This window comes from Pan troglodytes, chromosome 7 (assembly GCF_028858775.2).
Source record: "Pan troglodytes isolate AG18354 chromosome 7, NHGRI_mPanTro3-v2.0_pri, whole genome shotgun sequence".
Classification (NCBI taxonomy): Eukaryota; Metazoa; Chordata; class Mammalia; order Primates; family Hominidae; genus Pan; species Pan troglodytes.
Window position 1 is genome coordinate 125,921,698 of NC_072405.2, and position 19,014 is coordinate 125,940,711.

The window sequence follows — 19,014 nt, forward strand, 5'->3', positions numbered from 1 at the left end:
ATTTTATAATAACTTAAATTTTATCTGACTAAAATTGAGCCAGGAACCAAGATATGGCAAAGGCCTTTAATTAAATATGGAATGTGGAAAGACCCAGGATTGCACTGAGGCATCTTCAGTTCATATAGTTACAATCAGTAGTTCTCAAGTGCTTGCAGATACCTCAGATCTATCCCACATGCTCCTCCCTGATTATTAATAAATCTTTTCTTCTCCACTCCACTCAGTCTGTGTCCCCAGATCCACCTATCCTAACAATGAAGGATAGAAAACTAATGCCTGGGGTCACAATCAGTAAACACATGTCTATTACAGACCCTATCTCACCCTTGAAAATCCCAAGCAGATCCCATAGCTTTACGGGCTTTTGAATTTTGTTTTATCATTATTGCATTATTTTACCCCCAAAGATTAAAACAAAAGATCAGAAAGAAAGAAATAAAATAAAAAATAGGTTAGGTAGATGTCAAAGTAAAACTGAAACAGGTAATTAATCTTAAATTAATTGTAAACACAAAGCCAGATAGAGTGGTGAGATTCAAGCCTGAGAGGATGACCACAAGTTCCTTCTGGACCCATCCCACACAGCCTCTATTTTACACATTCACATATGAGAGGAAGAATAGTGATGTGACATACAGGAGTAAGACTACAGAATTCGGGCAGAAATTAGCTCACTTGTTAAGTATTTTGTATAGGCAATCTCGTCAATCTTCACTTTCAAATTCAGTATAAACTTAAGAATCTATCTAAACATACACAGAGCCATACACACACACACACCTTTAGAAAAGATTTTCACCATCTGCACCCCAATTATTAGTTTCTCCATCAATCTTGTTGTGGACACCTATCATAACAGAGTAAGGGAAATACACATATATAATTCCAGGTTCAGGTGTTTTACAAATAGTTCTTTCAGAATTTAATTGAATGTTGAAAGAAACCAAAAGTCAGAGGTAGGTTTTTTTAAGGCCTATGATCTTCAGTGTTGATACATATTCTAACCTGAATTTCTAGCTAATAAAAAATATTTCATGTTCTTATTATATGAGCCAGGAACTGTGCCAAGAGTGCATTATCTCATTTGATTTTAATTTGGATGAACAATCCTTTAAGTACTATTATCATTCACAGTTTACAGATAATGCAGCTAAGACATGGAGAAGTTAAATCGCTTGTCTAGGTGCAGACCTAGCACATGAACAAGTTGGGTCTGAAGGAATCAAAAGACCACTTGGTTTCCCAATGCATTTCTCATAATCACTTTAACAACAGTTAACCAATGCAAAAAGTGATAACATTTTAAGAAACTTACAAGAGAACACAATCTACAAGACGCCATGTTACAAAGGCTGCTATCAAACATATTTGTCTGCCTCTATAGTTACGTCAAGTGAATGAATATACAATCTTCCCAATATTCTCACAGACTACCAGATTATCCTAACTTTTGAATCTGCCTCATAATGCCTAACACATCACCAACATTACCAAACTACATGTCTCTAAAATGGATTCACTTCTACAAAGCCCTCTACAATTTTCACAAGCAAAACTTAGTCTTCTCCACTGTCATGTGGCACCTTGTGCATATCTTCTCTTGAGGTACCTGCCACTTCACACAGAATTATGTGTTTATGTTTTAGGCTACCCCTCTAGACTGTGAAACTCTTCAAACCAGAAAATATATTATGATTTATATTATCATTGTTGTTAATTCAAAATATTAATAGCTATCCATTCATATATGTGATACTAATCAAAATATTGATATAAAATAATTGAATATATATAAATAGCTACATCTCATCAGTGATCTCAAGCTTTTTCCAGGTGCAACACATCTGAGGCTCATTTCCATCATCAGCACTAGCAGACTATGATGGTGACTATTGCAGAGGAATAAAGTATAATAGCATATTGGCACAAGGGACATGCAAGTTTTTAAAAAGCCAAGTGATACTAACATGCCCTTCCTCACAGTGACAGGCCTATGACACAGCAGGCACTCGTTCTTATTAGATGGATGGATAGATGGATGGATGGATGGATGGATGGATGGATGGATGGATGTTGACACACTTAGAAATTTCTATATATTGCTTTTGTCTTCAAGGAAAGTCTGAATCTCTTGATATTAAATAGGCTCAGGAAACTAACAGCTAGAAAAATGCTAAAGTTGTCTCAACAACATAATAACAAACCAAATCACGACATCCAAGGAATCAAGGCATTAATTTTCTCATTTCGGCTAAAAAAAGAATCAGATATCATAGCTCTAGATCCATGGGCACAGATCAAGAAATGTACAAGTCGTGAGACATAAGAACTACTGAATTTATTTTTTAAAATGGTAAATCACAGCCATGTTGGTTTGATTTAGATTCCATAAATGTCTGTGTAACTTTACACATCAAAAATATCTGTAGACTGATTACACAGAGGAAAGTTCATTAAAAAGTGGCACACTCTCTATATAGTGATAATTCTATAATAAGAGTACCATAATCAGTAAAATGAATTTGTATGTTTGTATATTTGGATGATTATGTATGTTTTATACATGAACATCATATGGTATGTAATAGGTTTATTAAATATATAATGTTTACTATAAATATATGCACTTATATATACATAAGTTTTATTTACAAATTTTTCATTCTGTATTCTCCAACATTCCAAAACTCAAAATATACTATACAAGTAGCATAATACATAAAAAATAAATAGTTTATCTTTTAAGAGAATAGCCTGGAACACAAAAAGAATACAGAAAAGCCCCAAACATCTGGATTAGACGCCAAGAAACTTAAAACATTCAGAAGGACACAAAACCAGAAGTTTAATTTTAAAATGCACGTACACACACAAACACACGCACACACACACACACACACACACCAATTCTCACAGTATTACTTCCTGAATTTCTCAAACTGGAAACAAGCTAAATCTATATCAGCAGTAGAATAGATTTTTTAAAGTTGTGGTATATGATTATAAAATACAATACCTGTTCATACAACAGAATACTATGGTACAATACAAATGAACAAACTACATACAACATGAATGAATTTTACAAACATGATGCTGAGTGTGACATGACAGACACAAACGAATGCATGCTTTCAATGTATATGGACACGTGTAAAGTTCAAAAACAAGTAGAACTATCTAAAGTGTTTAGCAGTCAGTAGAGTGACTGATTCCTGGAGGACGAAGAAAGAGACCAGGAGGAGCACAAAGGGCTTCTAGAGTACTGGCAATATTGTATTTCCTGACATGAGTGATAGTTACACAGGTGTATTTGTTTTGTAATAATTCGTTGAGCTACAGACTTAAGATCTGTGCACTTTTCAGCTAAAGTTTAAGAGTGTGTGTGTGATTTTTCAGTGAAACAGCAGTTGCTCTGCAGAGAGCATGGAGTAATACATTGAGGAGAAACCTTTGAGCTGCGATATTTTGATGAGCAAATCAAGCAATCCAATGGAGTGGAATGGGTCATTGATGCCTCAGGCTGAATTGTACGGGAGAAAGGGCCAGGATGTGCCCCATCAGGCAAACAGGTGGTAAAAGAAGGAAGAGAAGAGAAATTGAAAAGAAAGCGTTCTGAACAAAAGGGATTTCAAAGGGTGAGGGGTTTGAAAAGAGAGATGAAGGGCAAAAACAAGAGCAGAAAGCAACAGACACCCTAACAGGGGTGAAGATAATCAGAGACAGGCAAACAGAAGAGAGGATACGAACTCTGTATGTGATTCTGCTGGTGGTGGTGGTGGTGGAAGGACAAGCACAGACACACATCTGTAGTTATTAAATGTTCCATGAGGATGCACTACCTTGATTATATGACAAAGACAAGCTACGTAAAGGTGGAAGAGAACTAATATTTCTTGAGTACTTATTATGACCAGCCATTTGCTTACTGGCTCACGTAATTTCCCCAGTTGGTTTTCACCAAAAGCCTGATAGTTATTTGGTAGTCCTATTTCACAAATGAGGAAACTGGAACTGAAAGGGGGTTAAGGTAACCTGCTTACCCAAGAAGACCGGAGGGAACAGATGAGCAAATAAAACAATACTGTGGTTTTTTCAGAGGATTCATGTATCTAAAATTCTGAATATTTTTATAAGGCTGAATAAATGTTGTGTTTACATGAAGTGTGTGCTAGATTCTACCTTCATCTAAGGTGGTTGCTGTAAATCTATGTAATATCAGTAGACCGAGGTATCCCATCTCACGAACAGAATAATGATGAGTGGTTTCTTATTTTGCATAAAAAAGATAAGTTAATAGGTAAAATGCCATCAGTTTTCAACTTTATACCTGGTTAATATTTTCTTAAGACTTTGGCTTCTAGTATCAAATGGCTTCTAATGTGTACTAGCAACTAACCAAAAAAAAAAAAAAAAAAAAAAAAAGGCAGCACACAAATGTGCCAAGAAGAATACTTGAAAATCTTATTCCTTAAAACTATTTCATGTGGCATTTAGTCTTTGTTTTGTAGGTACACACAGATATAATACAATCACATTTTATTGCACATAATTTGCCCCATCTTTGTATGATATGATAATTTAACACTATTCCATGGAGTTTCTCAGACAGAATCACAAAGTCCAAGATTACAGTCACCTAAACAAGCTTGAGAACTTTGGGTTTAAGCAAAGTAAGAATTAGTTGACTGATCCCCAATCTACGAATGCTTTACATGTTCTAGAAGACAAAGCATGAATAATGCTTTACATGTTTTACTGCTTTCTACAGGAAATAAGCCTACACATGGAAAGAAAAGGATGTTTGTTAAAGAAGCAACATAATACCCAGGAAAAAGTAGCACTCTATAGGATTACTTAAAGTTAATCACATCCATTAGTCTTTTGAACTTTTTGCAAAACGGCATTTCATAGTAACAGTTTTACCTGATTATTTCAAAAGCAAATTACTACAGATTTCACCTAAACAGTACTGGTATCTGGTGGTATTATCACCATCTTCATACCTGCTAAAGATAACTTGTTTATTGAGCCTGCAAACCAGGGTGCTATTCAGAAAATACAATACTGTTATTTAAATGATTTCGTAAAAGAGTTAACATATCATGAGAGTACCAAACAGTACTTTTAATCCTGTTGTAACATTAAGAATGCCCTGTTTTAACATCAAAATAGAACAAGTTATATTAAATGTGAGACATTATGACAGTCATTAAGAAAGAAAATTGCAGCCTACTAAGTGTTTACCATCTTCTTAGGTTAAAAAAAAAAAAAAAGATAAAAAGAAGAAAAAAAAGACAGGTTGTTGTAGGTCCCAAAATATCCTGCCCTGGTTTACTGAAATAAAAGTGGAATTCTCCTTCATGAAGTCTCACCAATGTAGTCCAGGTGAGCTAAAATAATAGATGAACCCTGGCAGGTAATGCATGTAGTCCAGGGTATGAACAGTGAAAAAACCACATGAAATACTTTGGAGAGTGCTAACCAGTTAAAAGATAGCACTGTTCAAGAATATTTTCTGATGACCAGAAAACTGCTTGAGAGATGACTGCTATAGTCTTTGAGGCAATAAGTTAGAATGCAGTTAGTCCTGTCAAAAAGTCCTACACTTTATCCGTTTGTGCATCTACCACTTCCCTTTCATGAAAACTCTGCAAGCAATTATCCAAACAAGCTGATATGAGAATTTTTTTTTCCCCAGAAACCAAGGTCAAAGATATCTGCTGGCATCAGCACTCATTTTGCACTAAATCCTATTTTTGGGCAAATATTGCAAACTGACCAAGTGATAGGATAACTGATGCTCTTAAGTCAAAACTCACATAACATTTATTCATTCAACATAGTTTCTGAGGGCCAACTATGTGTCAGGCATTGAGTAAAGTGTTGAGTAAGGTGCTGAGGATACAACTGTGAACAAGGCAGAGAAGAAACTTACCCTGAGTGAGCTTATAGTCTACCTAGAGAAAAGAAATAAATAAACAAGGAAGAGCAGTGACTGATCCCAGTTTGGTATAACAACAAGGGGTTCTGGGGGTAAAAAGGAAGAACACAAACAAGGATAGCAAAAACTGGCCAGGTGAAAAGAGAGGATTGAGTGATTCCAACAGAAGAAATGGCAGAAGACCTGGGAAAGGCCCAGATGAAGAGAGAATGTGGCTTCTTACGGGAACTGAGACAAGTTCAGTGGTATTAGCAATTTCTGTGGTGTTTGGTTAAATTTTTCAATTCCAGGAAATAAAAGATTAACACATAAATATTGTAGAAAATTTGTTTTCCTGAAAATATTAGATAATAATGTATCATATGTATTGACAAAAGTTCACATCAAGTTTTCATACATAATGTTTACTACTGGATTATGGATAGTTTTCCTACATAATTATGTCAAGTAAAAAAGCATTACTGAAATGACATAAATTTTTTCTTTAAAATATTGTCTGATTTTGATGCATTTTTTCATTTTCTGATAAGATAATGCCAATCGTCCTTTTTTTAATCATCAGGAATTAAATATAACCCTGTAAATATAATCATTATATTCTATATATTACATATTAATGTATATGTACATACATATAATTTATTTTAAATTGATCTCTTCCTAAAAGCTTAATAGTCTGGCTATGAAGCACAAGATGACACATTTAATTTCCAATAGGGTTCCTGTTTACTGTGCCACAGATGCAGAGGCATTGATGGTTTTAAAATCACTCTTGTCCATCAGGCTGGAAAATAAAGTACCAATGCAACCCCAAATGTCATACATACATTCTTCTTATGGGCAAGGGCATTTCAGACTTCTAAAATATCCAATCAATTCATTTATTCATATATTATGTATTTATTGGGCATACAATATATTTAAATTCGAAGAGAAAATTATTGCTCTCTAAGAAGCAATAATCTACCTTTGTTAAAGAAACAAGGCTCACATTAAACATTTCAGTAATAGTACAGGACGAGACATGATTTAGCACCAAAATGAGCAGTGTAAACAGTAAATTCCCTTGAAAGTAATCAGTTAAGTACTTGGCTGGGCATGGTGTCTCACGCCTTTAACCCCAACACTTTGGGAGCCCGAGGCAGGAGGATAGCCTGAGGCCAGGAGTTCAAGACCAGCCTGGCCAACACGGTGAAACCCTCTCTACGAAAAATACAAAAATTAGCTGGGTGTGGTGGCGGGTGCCTGTAATCTCAGCTACTTGGGAGCCTGAGGCAGGAGAATCGCTTGAACCTGGGAGGTGGGGGTTACAGTGAGCCGAGACAGCACCACCACACTCCAGCCTGGGCAACAGAGTGAGACTCTATCTAAAAAACAAAACAAAACAAAAAAAGCAAAAAAAAAAACACACACAAAAAAGTAATCAGTAAGTACTAAATGTTTGCTATCTTTTATTAATATTTCTATTATTTCTTTCGTTCATAATAAAATAACCAACGTGGTCAATGGCAGAGGAAACAGTTAACAGAGATGAGAGTGAAGATTATCCTGAGAGAGAAGTAAGAATTGCACAGCTACAAGGGACAGAAAAGGGGATTCCAGCAAACAGGAGTAAGAGAAACAAACGGTTGCTAACAATATTAACATATGCCAAGAAACAGAGAAGAAGCTAGGTTTAAACCAAATGGCTCACATGGAAGACGTGGTTGCCAAGGTTAATAAGACAGAATCTTGAATCCCAGTTGATGAGGCTGGACCACTTGGAGAAAGCAGGAAGCCACTTGAAGTTTCTAAAAAGAAGAGATTAAGAAAACTAAACTAGATGTGGTGTGACATGTAGACGGAAGAAGGGAAAGGTAGAAAATGAAGAAAAGTGATGGGTTTCAAAACAAATCTTCAACTCTGATCATAAAAGGAAGTGGAATTTCCTCAGAAATATCGCACAGGTTCAGATAAAAAGATGGGGTGACTGGTATACATTAATGGAGACATTAATGATACTGGATTTTTCCAGAATTTATGTGCTATGATCATCTTTATATAGCTATATTGGAGTTATGACTATCAATATTTTATTTATCTGTTACATTATTTGTATTCTTGCCTGGACAGTTTTCTTTTGTTGTCATTCATATTGATATTATCACACCTTAGTACAGTATCCCATAAATGAGTAGGTGCTGCTTAATAAATATTTGCTGCATGAACTTATTGAAGTTACTCATGTTTGCTGAACAAGCTTCATGAAACTTATTGAAAAGACAAAAATAGAGCTGATCAACTAACTTAGCTCTTGACACCCATCTGTTTGTTTCCATTGACTGCCTGACTGTACTTAGTGTTTTATTCTAGCCCCGTTTATCCTGATCCATTATAATTCTTAAGTTCTTATACCTGTAGCATTTTATCAGGTTTTCCAAATTACTTAAAAACATAAATTTAGGTTTTCCAAAATGAGCCAGATTTTCCCAGTCCCACAGGGAGCTTTCCCAGAACTTGGTCAAAACTCAGTGATGATCCCCACTAGTACACCCCATGTAAATCAGTAGTTAAAATAAGGGCCAGGAAGGCTTCAACACAACACACCTCTTTAATTCAAGTCCGATCTATAAAAACGGAGACTTGACAGACCTCAGATTTAGGTGCTAAAGGTTAATCTAAAATTCCATTTTACACCAAAACTCCCCGGTAATCACTCAAGTCTCCCAATGACTCGCCATCCAGACAGAGTTTGTTTTTGAAGTAGGAACGCTGTAAAGTCAGGGTACTTTTCCACAGAGGTTAGTAATCTTTGTGTCCATTCCAAAACAATTCCTTTAAGACTCTGCAGTGGAGAGCCCGAAGACATGAGTGCAATGAATAAAATAGGTTGATTTGTGAATTTGTGTTAAGGTCATGAAGGTACCTTTAGGCAGAAGCCAACACTGCCTTTAAGGCCCAAAAAATTGACATTGTTCTCAAGTGTGAGGTAACAGACCTCATAGAAAAGGTGTGGGCAGAGATCTCCTTTTAGCTCCAAAAGCAAATCTGGGCAAAACTACCCCTTTGCCAAAGTTGGACAGGATACAGACAGAAATATACACACTTACACACAGAGTTTTACACATACACTCAGGAAAGACACAGATTCAAAGGATTATGCAAGCACATTAACCAAAACCAACAGTGGTTTTGGCCGGGTTTTTACCCTCTTCTTTGAGCTTACTCACATCTTTACTTTCTTAATTCCCACAATAATATGTATAATTGGCCTATTTTACAAAGTTTTTTTTAAAGGGAATAAACAGAAAAGAGAGTACAAATTAAATGAATAAGATAATGTATACTGAAATAGATTGTAAATGCAATGTGCTATAATTTCTTATATTCCTCCTATCCTTCCCCCATTAGACTATAAATTGCTAACAGGTAGCACACAAAGTGGCCACTCTATATATACTGAATGAAGATGTCAGCATCCATTGGGAGGAAGAGGTAATTTCTGCACAGATCAATTCAATCACTATATGATTTTATTTATTTATTTATTTCTGAAACAGGGTCTTGCTCTGTTGTCCCAGCTAGAGTGCAGTGGCATGATCATGGCTCATTGCAGCCTTGACCTTCCAGACTCAAGCAATTCTCCTGCTTCAGCCTCCCAAGTATCTGGGACAACAGGCATGTACTATCATTCTGGGTTAATTGAATTTTATATATTTTTGTAGAGATGAGGTCTCCCTGTGTTGCACAGGCTGGTCTCCAACTCCAAGGCTCAAGCCATCCTGCCACCTTGGCCTTCCAGAGTGCTGGGATTACAGGTGTGAGCCACAATGTCCAACAGTCAATCACTATATGATTACAAAATGCAGGCAGCCAAACAATTTTGGGTGGAAGGATAAAAGCAAATTTGACCAGATTTCCCTTGTTTTCATTTTTCAAAATCATTGACTCTTATGCTTTAAGATCAATGTTTCTCTTAAACAGCTTGTACACTAAAAATACAGTATAAATCAAATAATGGCCGGGTGTGGTGGTTCATGCCTGTAATCCCAGCACTTTGGAAGGCCAAGTCGGTGGACCACTTGAGTCCAGGAGTTGGAAACCAGCCTGGGTGACATGGTGAAACCCAATCTCTACAAAAAAAAATTAACCAGGCGTGGTGGCACATGCCTGTAGTTCCAGGTACTCCAGAGGCTGAGGCAGGAGGATTGCTTGAGCTTGGGAGGCAGAGGTCGCAGTGAGCTGAGATCGTGCCACTGCACTCCAGCTTGGGGAACAGAGTGAGACCCTATCTCAAAAATTAAATAAATAAATAAAAAGTCTAATACTGGTAGTGGAATGTCAGTCACCTGCCTATGTCACTTCATGAGGTAAACCCTTGATATAAGACTAATGTCTCTTGTGACAAACTGAGAGACCTTAACTTCTTAAAGTAGTCAATACTCAGTAGTAGTTACATATATTATTGACAGTATAGTAAATGTACAGTATGTTACAGTATTAGCAACACATACTTTCACAGTATCAAAACACCTTAATTCCATAATCTGCATCCAGAGAAAGTCTTAAGAAAGATTAAAACATAATTTAAGCATCAACTTTATACTTGATAATTTCAAAAATTTCCAAGAAAAAAAATTCTCTATAAAAGGCACTTTGCAGAAATTCCTCATGATGGATTATTAATTTTATGTACCTCTTTCTACCTGAACCTGGTTTCTCCTAATATCCATCTATATGTTAATTAGTAAAAGAGACACAGGTTCATTATGGGAATGATAAAACAATCTCCTCTGAATTTGATAATGATTATCTTTTCTTTCATGATGGAAAACATGCATTTCCTTAAATCACTGAAGGACATAATATCCTCTCCCTATTCCACAATGCCTCCCCATGCCTGCCTTTAGAACTCTTTGCAACGACAAAATAATGAGCATGGAGTTTTAAGCTTTTAAAAGACACAGGTCTACTGTTCAAAACTGTTATCTGTCAGTGTTGTTCGTGTTCACAGGAATAAGCAAATCATAGTACTAATATGAACACGCATAAAACAGCAGGTCTTTGGGAAAAACCCTGGAAATGAATTGCTGGTAACTAACACACCTACAGTACCAATGCCTGTATCCAGTATGTGTTCCAAAGGACTGAAAGCAATACAACTTTACCTAATTTTCTCAACTCCTAACGTATCCGTAAGTGTTGAAGGACGTAGTCTATGTTCAAATTAGGAGAGGCTCTTGGTTAGAGGTAAACTCATGTGTTGAAAACTAAGTTTTGGATAATTACAGTTCAAGATGTAACACTCTCATTTATACCCACTCTCCCTTATATAACAGGTAAGCCTCTGAGGTTCAGAGTCTGACAATGGAACTTCTACATTTATTCAGGTATTTGGCAGCCAGCAGGTCGGAAGCAATTCAATTGCTTAAACCTGATTTTACTACCTAACTTGGGGGTGGGGAGGTGTTGCAGTGAACAGTCTGGATTCATATGTATCTGGTTTTCTGTTTTGGAATATAACTTAAAATATTTTTGAAGAAATATGGTAAAGTGATTATCCTTCTGGAACTAGATACACCGACACTGTCACATTAACTCACAGCTTGTTAAATACTGTGCAATCTTTCTATAACATTCTTTGTTATGAGACTAGAATCAGCATATGGGAATTGCTCTTTTCCTGCTAAACTGAAGTCATTACTAACTACTCATCTGTGACATGTACTCTTTCTTGTAACCAGGGATTTTAGCTTCACAAAATTTAGAAACTGCCGCATTGTTTCTTGGCATTGCTTTCAAATGTGACATCATTTAAATTTTGGAATATTCCATTTTAGCAAATACACTAGTGGGTGCCAGGTTAAAGATGACTGCCCAAAAAGGGGCAGCAGCGTCTCTGTAGGGAACAACCACAGATTATTCTTTCAACCTATACCATCCCACGCCTTTCACCAGAGGCATACTGAATTACAATGAGCTCAATAAATACATTTCAAAAATGGGTTATCAAATTACCAGCCTATAGCAATGGCTTCCAGTCACTGAAGACCTATATTGAAAAACAACTGTGATATATGGAAATGAAAACTCCATTTTCATTTGGGAGGCCAGGGCAGGTGGATCACCTGAGGTCAGGAGTTCGAGATCACCCCGGCCAACATGGTGAAACCCCATCTCTACTAAACTACAAAAAATTAGCTGAGCATGGTGGCGCATGCCTGTAGTCTCAGCTACTCGGGAGGCTAAGGCAGGAGAATCACTTGAATCTGGGAGGCGGAGGTTGCAATGAGCCAAGATTGCACCATTGCACTCCAGCCTGAGCAACAGAATGAGTCTCCGTCTCAAAAACAAAACAAAACAAAACTCCATTTTCAGTTTTCCTAATTTCCAAAGTCTAAAATATATGTGTAATCCCAGCACTTTGGGAGACTGAGATGGGAAGAATTCCTTGAGGCCAGGAGTTCAGGACCAGCCTGGAAAATACAGCAAGACTCCGTCTTTACAAAAAATTAGAAAATTAGCAAAGGCATGATGGCTTGTGCCTGTAGTCCCAGCTATTTAGGAGGCTGAGGCTGGAAGAGCCCTTGCGCCCAAGAGTTCAAGGCTACAGAGAGCTATGATCGCACCACAGGACACCAGCCTGGGCAACACAGCAAGACCCTATCTCAAAAAAAGAAAAGAAAACATATATGTATATATATATATACACACATACACATTCAAGACACTACATACATAATAGTCATATATACGATATGAATACAAACAGAAACATACAGATGGACCTACTGACTCCTTTATTGCTGAGCAAAAAAATAATACAGAACTGTGTTTAAATGACAAAGATGACAGAAAATCAGTATCATTCACAGCCTCTGAAAGTCTTATTTTGGAAATTTTTGTATGATTTCTAGAACTTCTTCCATTATTTAAAAACTTACATAACCAAAAGAGTAATTCTAATCATCTCATCAATACACTCCATAAGCCTCCAATTATGAAACTTGTGAATTTTATAATCCAAATACAATTCAATAGCAGCACCTGCCAACAAAAATTTAAAATTGGTACTCTCAATTAGGGACACCTTTTCTATCAAAAAATAACTCCAAAGGTGCATGGTAATTTCTCCTAGAAAATATGAATGACTGTGTCAGTGTTTAAAAAAATGCTTTGATAACCTAACCCCAGCAAAAACATTAGTGATTTTAATCATTTTTATTATTCCCCAAAAAGACATATTTGGTTAATGTTTTTATCTGATAATAAAAGCATGCTTACTTCGTGAAAAAAAAATATATAAATATATATATTTAATGTTACATATATAAATATATATATAATATTATATATATAAAAAAAAATATATATATATACAGGCACACCTTGGAGATACTACAGATTCAGTTCCAGACTACTAAAATAAAGTGAATATTGCAATAAAGCAAGTCACAAGAATATTTTGGTTTCCCAGTGCATATAAAAGCTACATTTACATTATACAATGGTCTATTAAGTGGACAATAGTAGTATGTTTAAAAAATACACTTAGTTAAAAACATTCTTTATTACTAAAAAATACTAACAGTCACCTGAGTCTTGAGCAATTGGTAATCTTTTTGCTCGTCTTGCCTCATTGTTGATAGCTGCTCAGTGGCGGTCTTTGCTGAAGCTGGGGGTGTCTATGGCAATTTCTTAAAATAAGGCAACAATGAAGCTTCCCACATCAACTGACTCTTCTTTCATGAATGATTTGTTTGTACCATGCAATGCCACTTGATAGCATTTTACCCACGCTAGAACTTCTTTCAAAATTGGAGTCAATCATCTCCAACATTAATGCTGCTTTATCAACTAAGTTGATGGAATATTCTAAATCTTTTGTCATTTTGACAATGTTCACAGCATTTCCACCTGGAATAGCTTCCATCTCAAGAAACCACTTTCTTTGCTTATCTTTAAGAAAAAGCAACACCTCATCCATTCCAGTTTTATTAGGAGATTGCAGCAATCCAGTCATATCTTCAGGCTCCACTTCTAATTCTAGTTCTCTTGCTATTTCTACCACATCTGCACTTACTTCCTCCACTAAAGTCTTGAAGCCTTCCAAGTCATCCATGAGAGCTGGAATCAACTTCTTCCAAACTTCTGCTAATGTTGATGTTTTGACATCCTCCCATGAATCATGAATGTTCTTAATGGTATCTCAAATGATGTATCCTTTCCAGAAGGTTTTCAACTCACTTTGTCCAGATCCACCAGAGGAATCACTATGGCAGGTATAGCTTTATGAAATGTATGTCTTAAATAATGACTGGAATTTTGAAATTTCTCCTTGATCCAAGGACTGCTGAAAGGATGTTGTGTTAGCAGGCATGAACATAACATTCATCTCTTTGTACATCTCCATCAGAGCTTCTGGGGTGACTGCATGCATTGTCAGTGAGCAGTAATACTTTTAAAGGAATCTTTTTCCAAGTAGTAGGTCTCAACAGTGCACTTCAAATATTCAGTAAACCATACTGTAAACATATGTGCTATCCTTCAGGCTTTGCTGTTCCTTTTATAGAGCACAGCTCCACAGAGTAGATTTAGCATAATTATTAAGGGTCCCAGAATCTTTGGAATGCTAAATGAGCAATGGATTCTACTTCAAGTCACCAGCTGCATTAGCCCCTAACTAGTCAGCCTGTCCTTTGAAGTTTTCAATCCAGGCATTGCCTGTTCCCCTCTAGCTATGAAACCCCTAGATGGCATCTTCTTCCAACGGAAAGCTGTTTTGTCTCCACTGAAAATCTGTTGTTTAGTGTAGCCACTTTCATCACTGATCTTAACTAGATCTTCTGGATAATGTGCTGCAGCTTCTTCACCATCACTTGCTGCTTCACCTTGTACTTTTATGTTATGGATATGACATATCTCTTTAAAACCCATGAACCAACCTCTGCTAGCTTCAAAAGTTTCTTCTGCAACTTCTTTATCTCTCTCAGCTTTCACCGAATCAAACAGAGGGCCTTGCTCTGGATTAGGCTGTGCCCTAAGGGAATGTCGTGGCTGGCCTGATCTTCTACCCAACCACTAAAACTTTCTCCATATCAGCAATAAGGCTGTTTTTGCTTTCTTATCATGTGTGTGTTCAACAGAGTGGCACTTTTAATTTCCTTCAAGCACTTTTCCTTTGCATTCACAACCTGGCCATGTGGCACAAGAGGCCTAGTTTTTGGCTTCTCTCTTTTTCAGCATGCCTTCCTCACTAAGCGTAATCATTTCTAGCTTTCGATTTAAAGCGAGAGACATGAAACCCTTCTTTTCACTTTAACACTTAGAGGTCATTGTAGGGTTATTAATAGGTTGAATTTCAAAATCATTACGTCTCAGGGAATAGGGAGGACCAACGAGCACCAGAGAGACAAGGGAGCAGCCAGACAGTGGAGCACTCAAAACAAACACATTTATCAATTAAGTTTGCCATCTTACGTGGGTACCATTCATGGCTTCCCAAAACAATTACAATAGTGACATCAAAGATCACAGACCACCAACTCAGATATAATATAATAACAATGAAAAGGTCTGAAATATAGCAGGAATTTTCCAAATGTGACAAAGAGACATAAGGTAAACACATATTTTTGAAAAAAATGGTGCTGATAGATTTGCTTGACACAGGGTTGCCACAAATCTTTATTTATAAAAAAGGTAACATCTGTGGAGTGTAATAAATGGAAAGTGCAATAAAACGAGGTAATTACGTATATATAGACACACACACACACACATACACACTATTAGCTTGAAATTTAGGATATGTGGTTATAACTCAGAATCACTCTGCTATAGAGTACACCCTACAGTGGCTATGGAATCACACAACTTCTATTTATTATTCTCCTGCCGAAAAACTGGTTGATCTCAGTAATAACAAACCATTTTTATTAACGAAGTGCTTATGATCATGTAGGATATATCCCACATAATCAAAATAAAACTTCTAAAATATCCAGTGAGAACCACAAAACATTATCTCTAAAATACTACCCCTCAAGAAAGGTTCTGAGGTATTCAAAATTAAAACAACCTACTGAAAAATAAGACAGTCATTAACTTTGAAGAGGAATTGTGTGCTCATTTTGAGGAAGAGGAAAAAATTTCATGAAATTAATGCAAAAAAGTTACTACAAGAGGAAATCCCTGGCTATCAAAAAGTCATATTTTTTAAATCATGTATTAAAATTAGGTACTAATACAAATATTTTTAAAAAATGATGTCACATGTCATTAAAGGCCCAAAGAACAAGGCAAAGATGTACAATGTGAAAAAACAATGCAAAAATACTTCTTGCAAGTTTTTCCAATTTAGACCTTGAACTCGGCACTATTGAATACCAAAGCTTATAGAACTGAAATTCAAACATAACAGAGCTTTTGAATTTAAGGCATGTATTCTACCAAAGGATGACACTGAGCTAGCCTTTTGGGATAATATAATGCCACTCTTTCTACAATAGCTGACGGCTAGAATGCTCAGTTTGTTCCTGTCCGTAAATATCCTAAATATAATTGTTAAAATTAAAAATAAAATAAGGCCTTAGAAATACTATTTTGAATAGTCTAAGCACTCCCATAGTTAATGACACACAGAAATTACAAAGATTAGAAACAGAACAATCATTATCATTATTTATAGAAATAAATATTCAATCGTTTGACATTCACCAAACCTGTTTTACATGTTTTATCTAAACTGATTCTTCCCCCCAAAACCTGTGCCCAGGTACTACTACTCACACACAGCCTATGGGTGAGAAGACTGCATTCTAGAGAAATTATAGAATTACTTTAAGACTGGTTTTATTCCAACAGAGCCACATCACAAAAAGGAAAACATAGCTACAACCTATGGGACTTCTAACCATAGCTGGACAGAAGTCTATTCCAGACAATCACATGTCCCAAAAGGCACTGTGATGACTGAACTTTCTTTTAACTTGTATTGTACATATCTGGAGAACAAAAAAACTTGAAAAGTGGTCAAAGTGCTCAAATTATAGAAAAATGCAAAATAAAACAAAAAGTTTAGAAAATACTGTGATCCACATTTATGACAACTGAAGTAATAAGTATGCCCCCCATACTCTAGGACTGGCTCCTCCAGCCATGAGAAAAATATATGGTGGACCTAAAGTTTTTATTACTTGAATATTAAAGCCAGTGTTTCTGGTGCTGTGCTTTCAATACCTTTGTTCTAATAAGGTAATTATTTAGCTAAGACGTTTGACGGCAAACTGTAGTTATTAATAATTGGTTTAGTATTATTTTTATCATAAGGTCATGGTTTTCTCTTAAACATATTACTTTAAAAAGAGTTGCCGTGCTAAATCATATATTAAAGGGACAACTTTTTTGTGATAAAACATCTCTAGTTTTAAATACTATAACTTATGAAATCAACTCATGTTATCAACTGAAAAATTCTCCCCTACAGAAAGCAATACTAGAAGTTGAAGTGTTACAAATTAAAAAGAAGGATCTAAACTTCCTTATGTTGTTGTTTATTTATTTTAAAATTAACGAAGAAATCAAGAGATAAATCCTGTCACCTACAAGTTAAAATGGCCACCTCACATCCAGTCATATATCAACTATTTTCTTTACCTAATATTAGGTACACTGGAAATCTCAAGGCAAAATGAAGCAGCTGGATACAAATTATATGAATCAATATAGCTCAGTCATTGCAAAATATCTCTTGTGGAAAAATTTCAGAACAGCTCTACTAAAAATACTAATTTTCATGATATGGCCTTACTAATATGGACTTCTAGAAAAGGAAATTAATACAGAGGGTGTAAAAAGCATGTCCTTAACAAGAATTAATTTAAAAATAAGCTTGATGATGTAAAGAAGGCACAAACTTGATAGGGATCCACGTATAGCTACTGTCTTAAAGTTCATAATTTAAGAAAAACATAAAGGCCTCAGTTCCCAGAATGCTAAAAATACAGTAGCCTTATATACATATATAGCCTTAGTCACTCCAAAAGGCTTCATGTGCTTTTGAAACTATTACATAAGGTAAATTTTGATTAAATGACTTTATTTATAGTTTCTGATTGAGAATGCATGAGACACACACTTCCATCTACTCAAGAATGTCTGTGTAAGTAAATATACTTCAAAATATCAGAAACACTTTAAGCAGCTCCTTGAAAACGCTATATGACAAAGTACATGACTAACTTAAAGACTAATAATATTTTCATTAATAAAATCTAGCACTTTATCACAATTTTAGTTATCTCCATAAAAAATGGGCAATTTTGTTATATTCATTTGAGATTATTTTTTCAGATTGTCCTTCTTTGCCTTATTCCTGGACTCATTAATAACCTATGCCATCATTTTTAATTTTTTTGTATTTACATTAGTGCTTAATTTTAATACGTGACAAAAAAAAAATGACTTTTTGATAGCCAGAGATTTCCTCCCATAGTAAGGAACTCCCTTTTTTGCATTAATCTCATGCCTCTTACAGTTTGCCCAATGATCACAGGTGAATAAGATTTAAGGATGAGTAGCTGCTGATGAACCCAATTTGGGATCTGGCAAGAGGAAATCAGAGCGTCAAATCAAGGAGGGGTGGCAGCAAAGAGGAAGCAAAAGAGAAGACAAGAGGGAAGAGAGTTTATGGAGAGAGGAAGCCAAGTTGGGAAGTGGGGAGAAGGGCAGGCTGGCCAGGGGATGCGACGCGACAGGGCAGAGGGAGTGGGGAGAAGCGGGCAGGAGGCGGCCTCCACGCAGCTGGCAGGGCAGGCAGCGCTGGGAGAGGGAGGAGGAGAGGGAGGCTGCAGGCACCGCGCAGCAGCCGAGGATGAGCGAGGTAACCGGAGGGAACGGGCGCACACAACTGCTTCCGCAGGACTTCCTGCGATAACACGCCCACAGCCCGGGCGCCGAGCACGCGTGGTGGCGGCCGCAGGCCCGGGGCTCCTGCGAGAGCGAACGCCAGCGACACACACGCAGCTCCTGTCGTGTCGCCGCTGCCGCCTAGGCAGGGCCACAGACAGCAGCCTCCTTCCCAGGCT

The 19,014-nt window shown here is 36.5% G+C and overlaps 1 protein-coding gene across 9 annotated transcripts in view; it reads right to left on the minus strand.

Moving 5' to 3' along the window:
• TRPS1 (transcriptional repressor GATA binding 1) overlaps positions 1-19,014 on the minus strand; it is a 257,688-nt gene that overhangs the window by 217,725 nt on the left and 20,949 nt on the right. For 3 of the 9 annotated variants that reach the window (XM_009455824.5, XM_063817353.1, XM_009455818.5), the window contains exon 2: positions 7,641-7,737. The exons of the other annotated variants lie outside the window; for them this stretch is intronic. The gene's annotated coding sequence lies outside the window, so the exon portion shown is untranslated. The remainder of the gene's footprint in view (positions 1-7,640; positions 7,738-19,014) is intronic. 9 annotated transcript variants of the gene reach the window in all.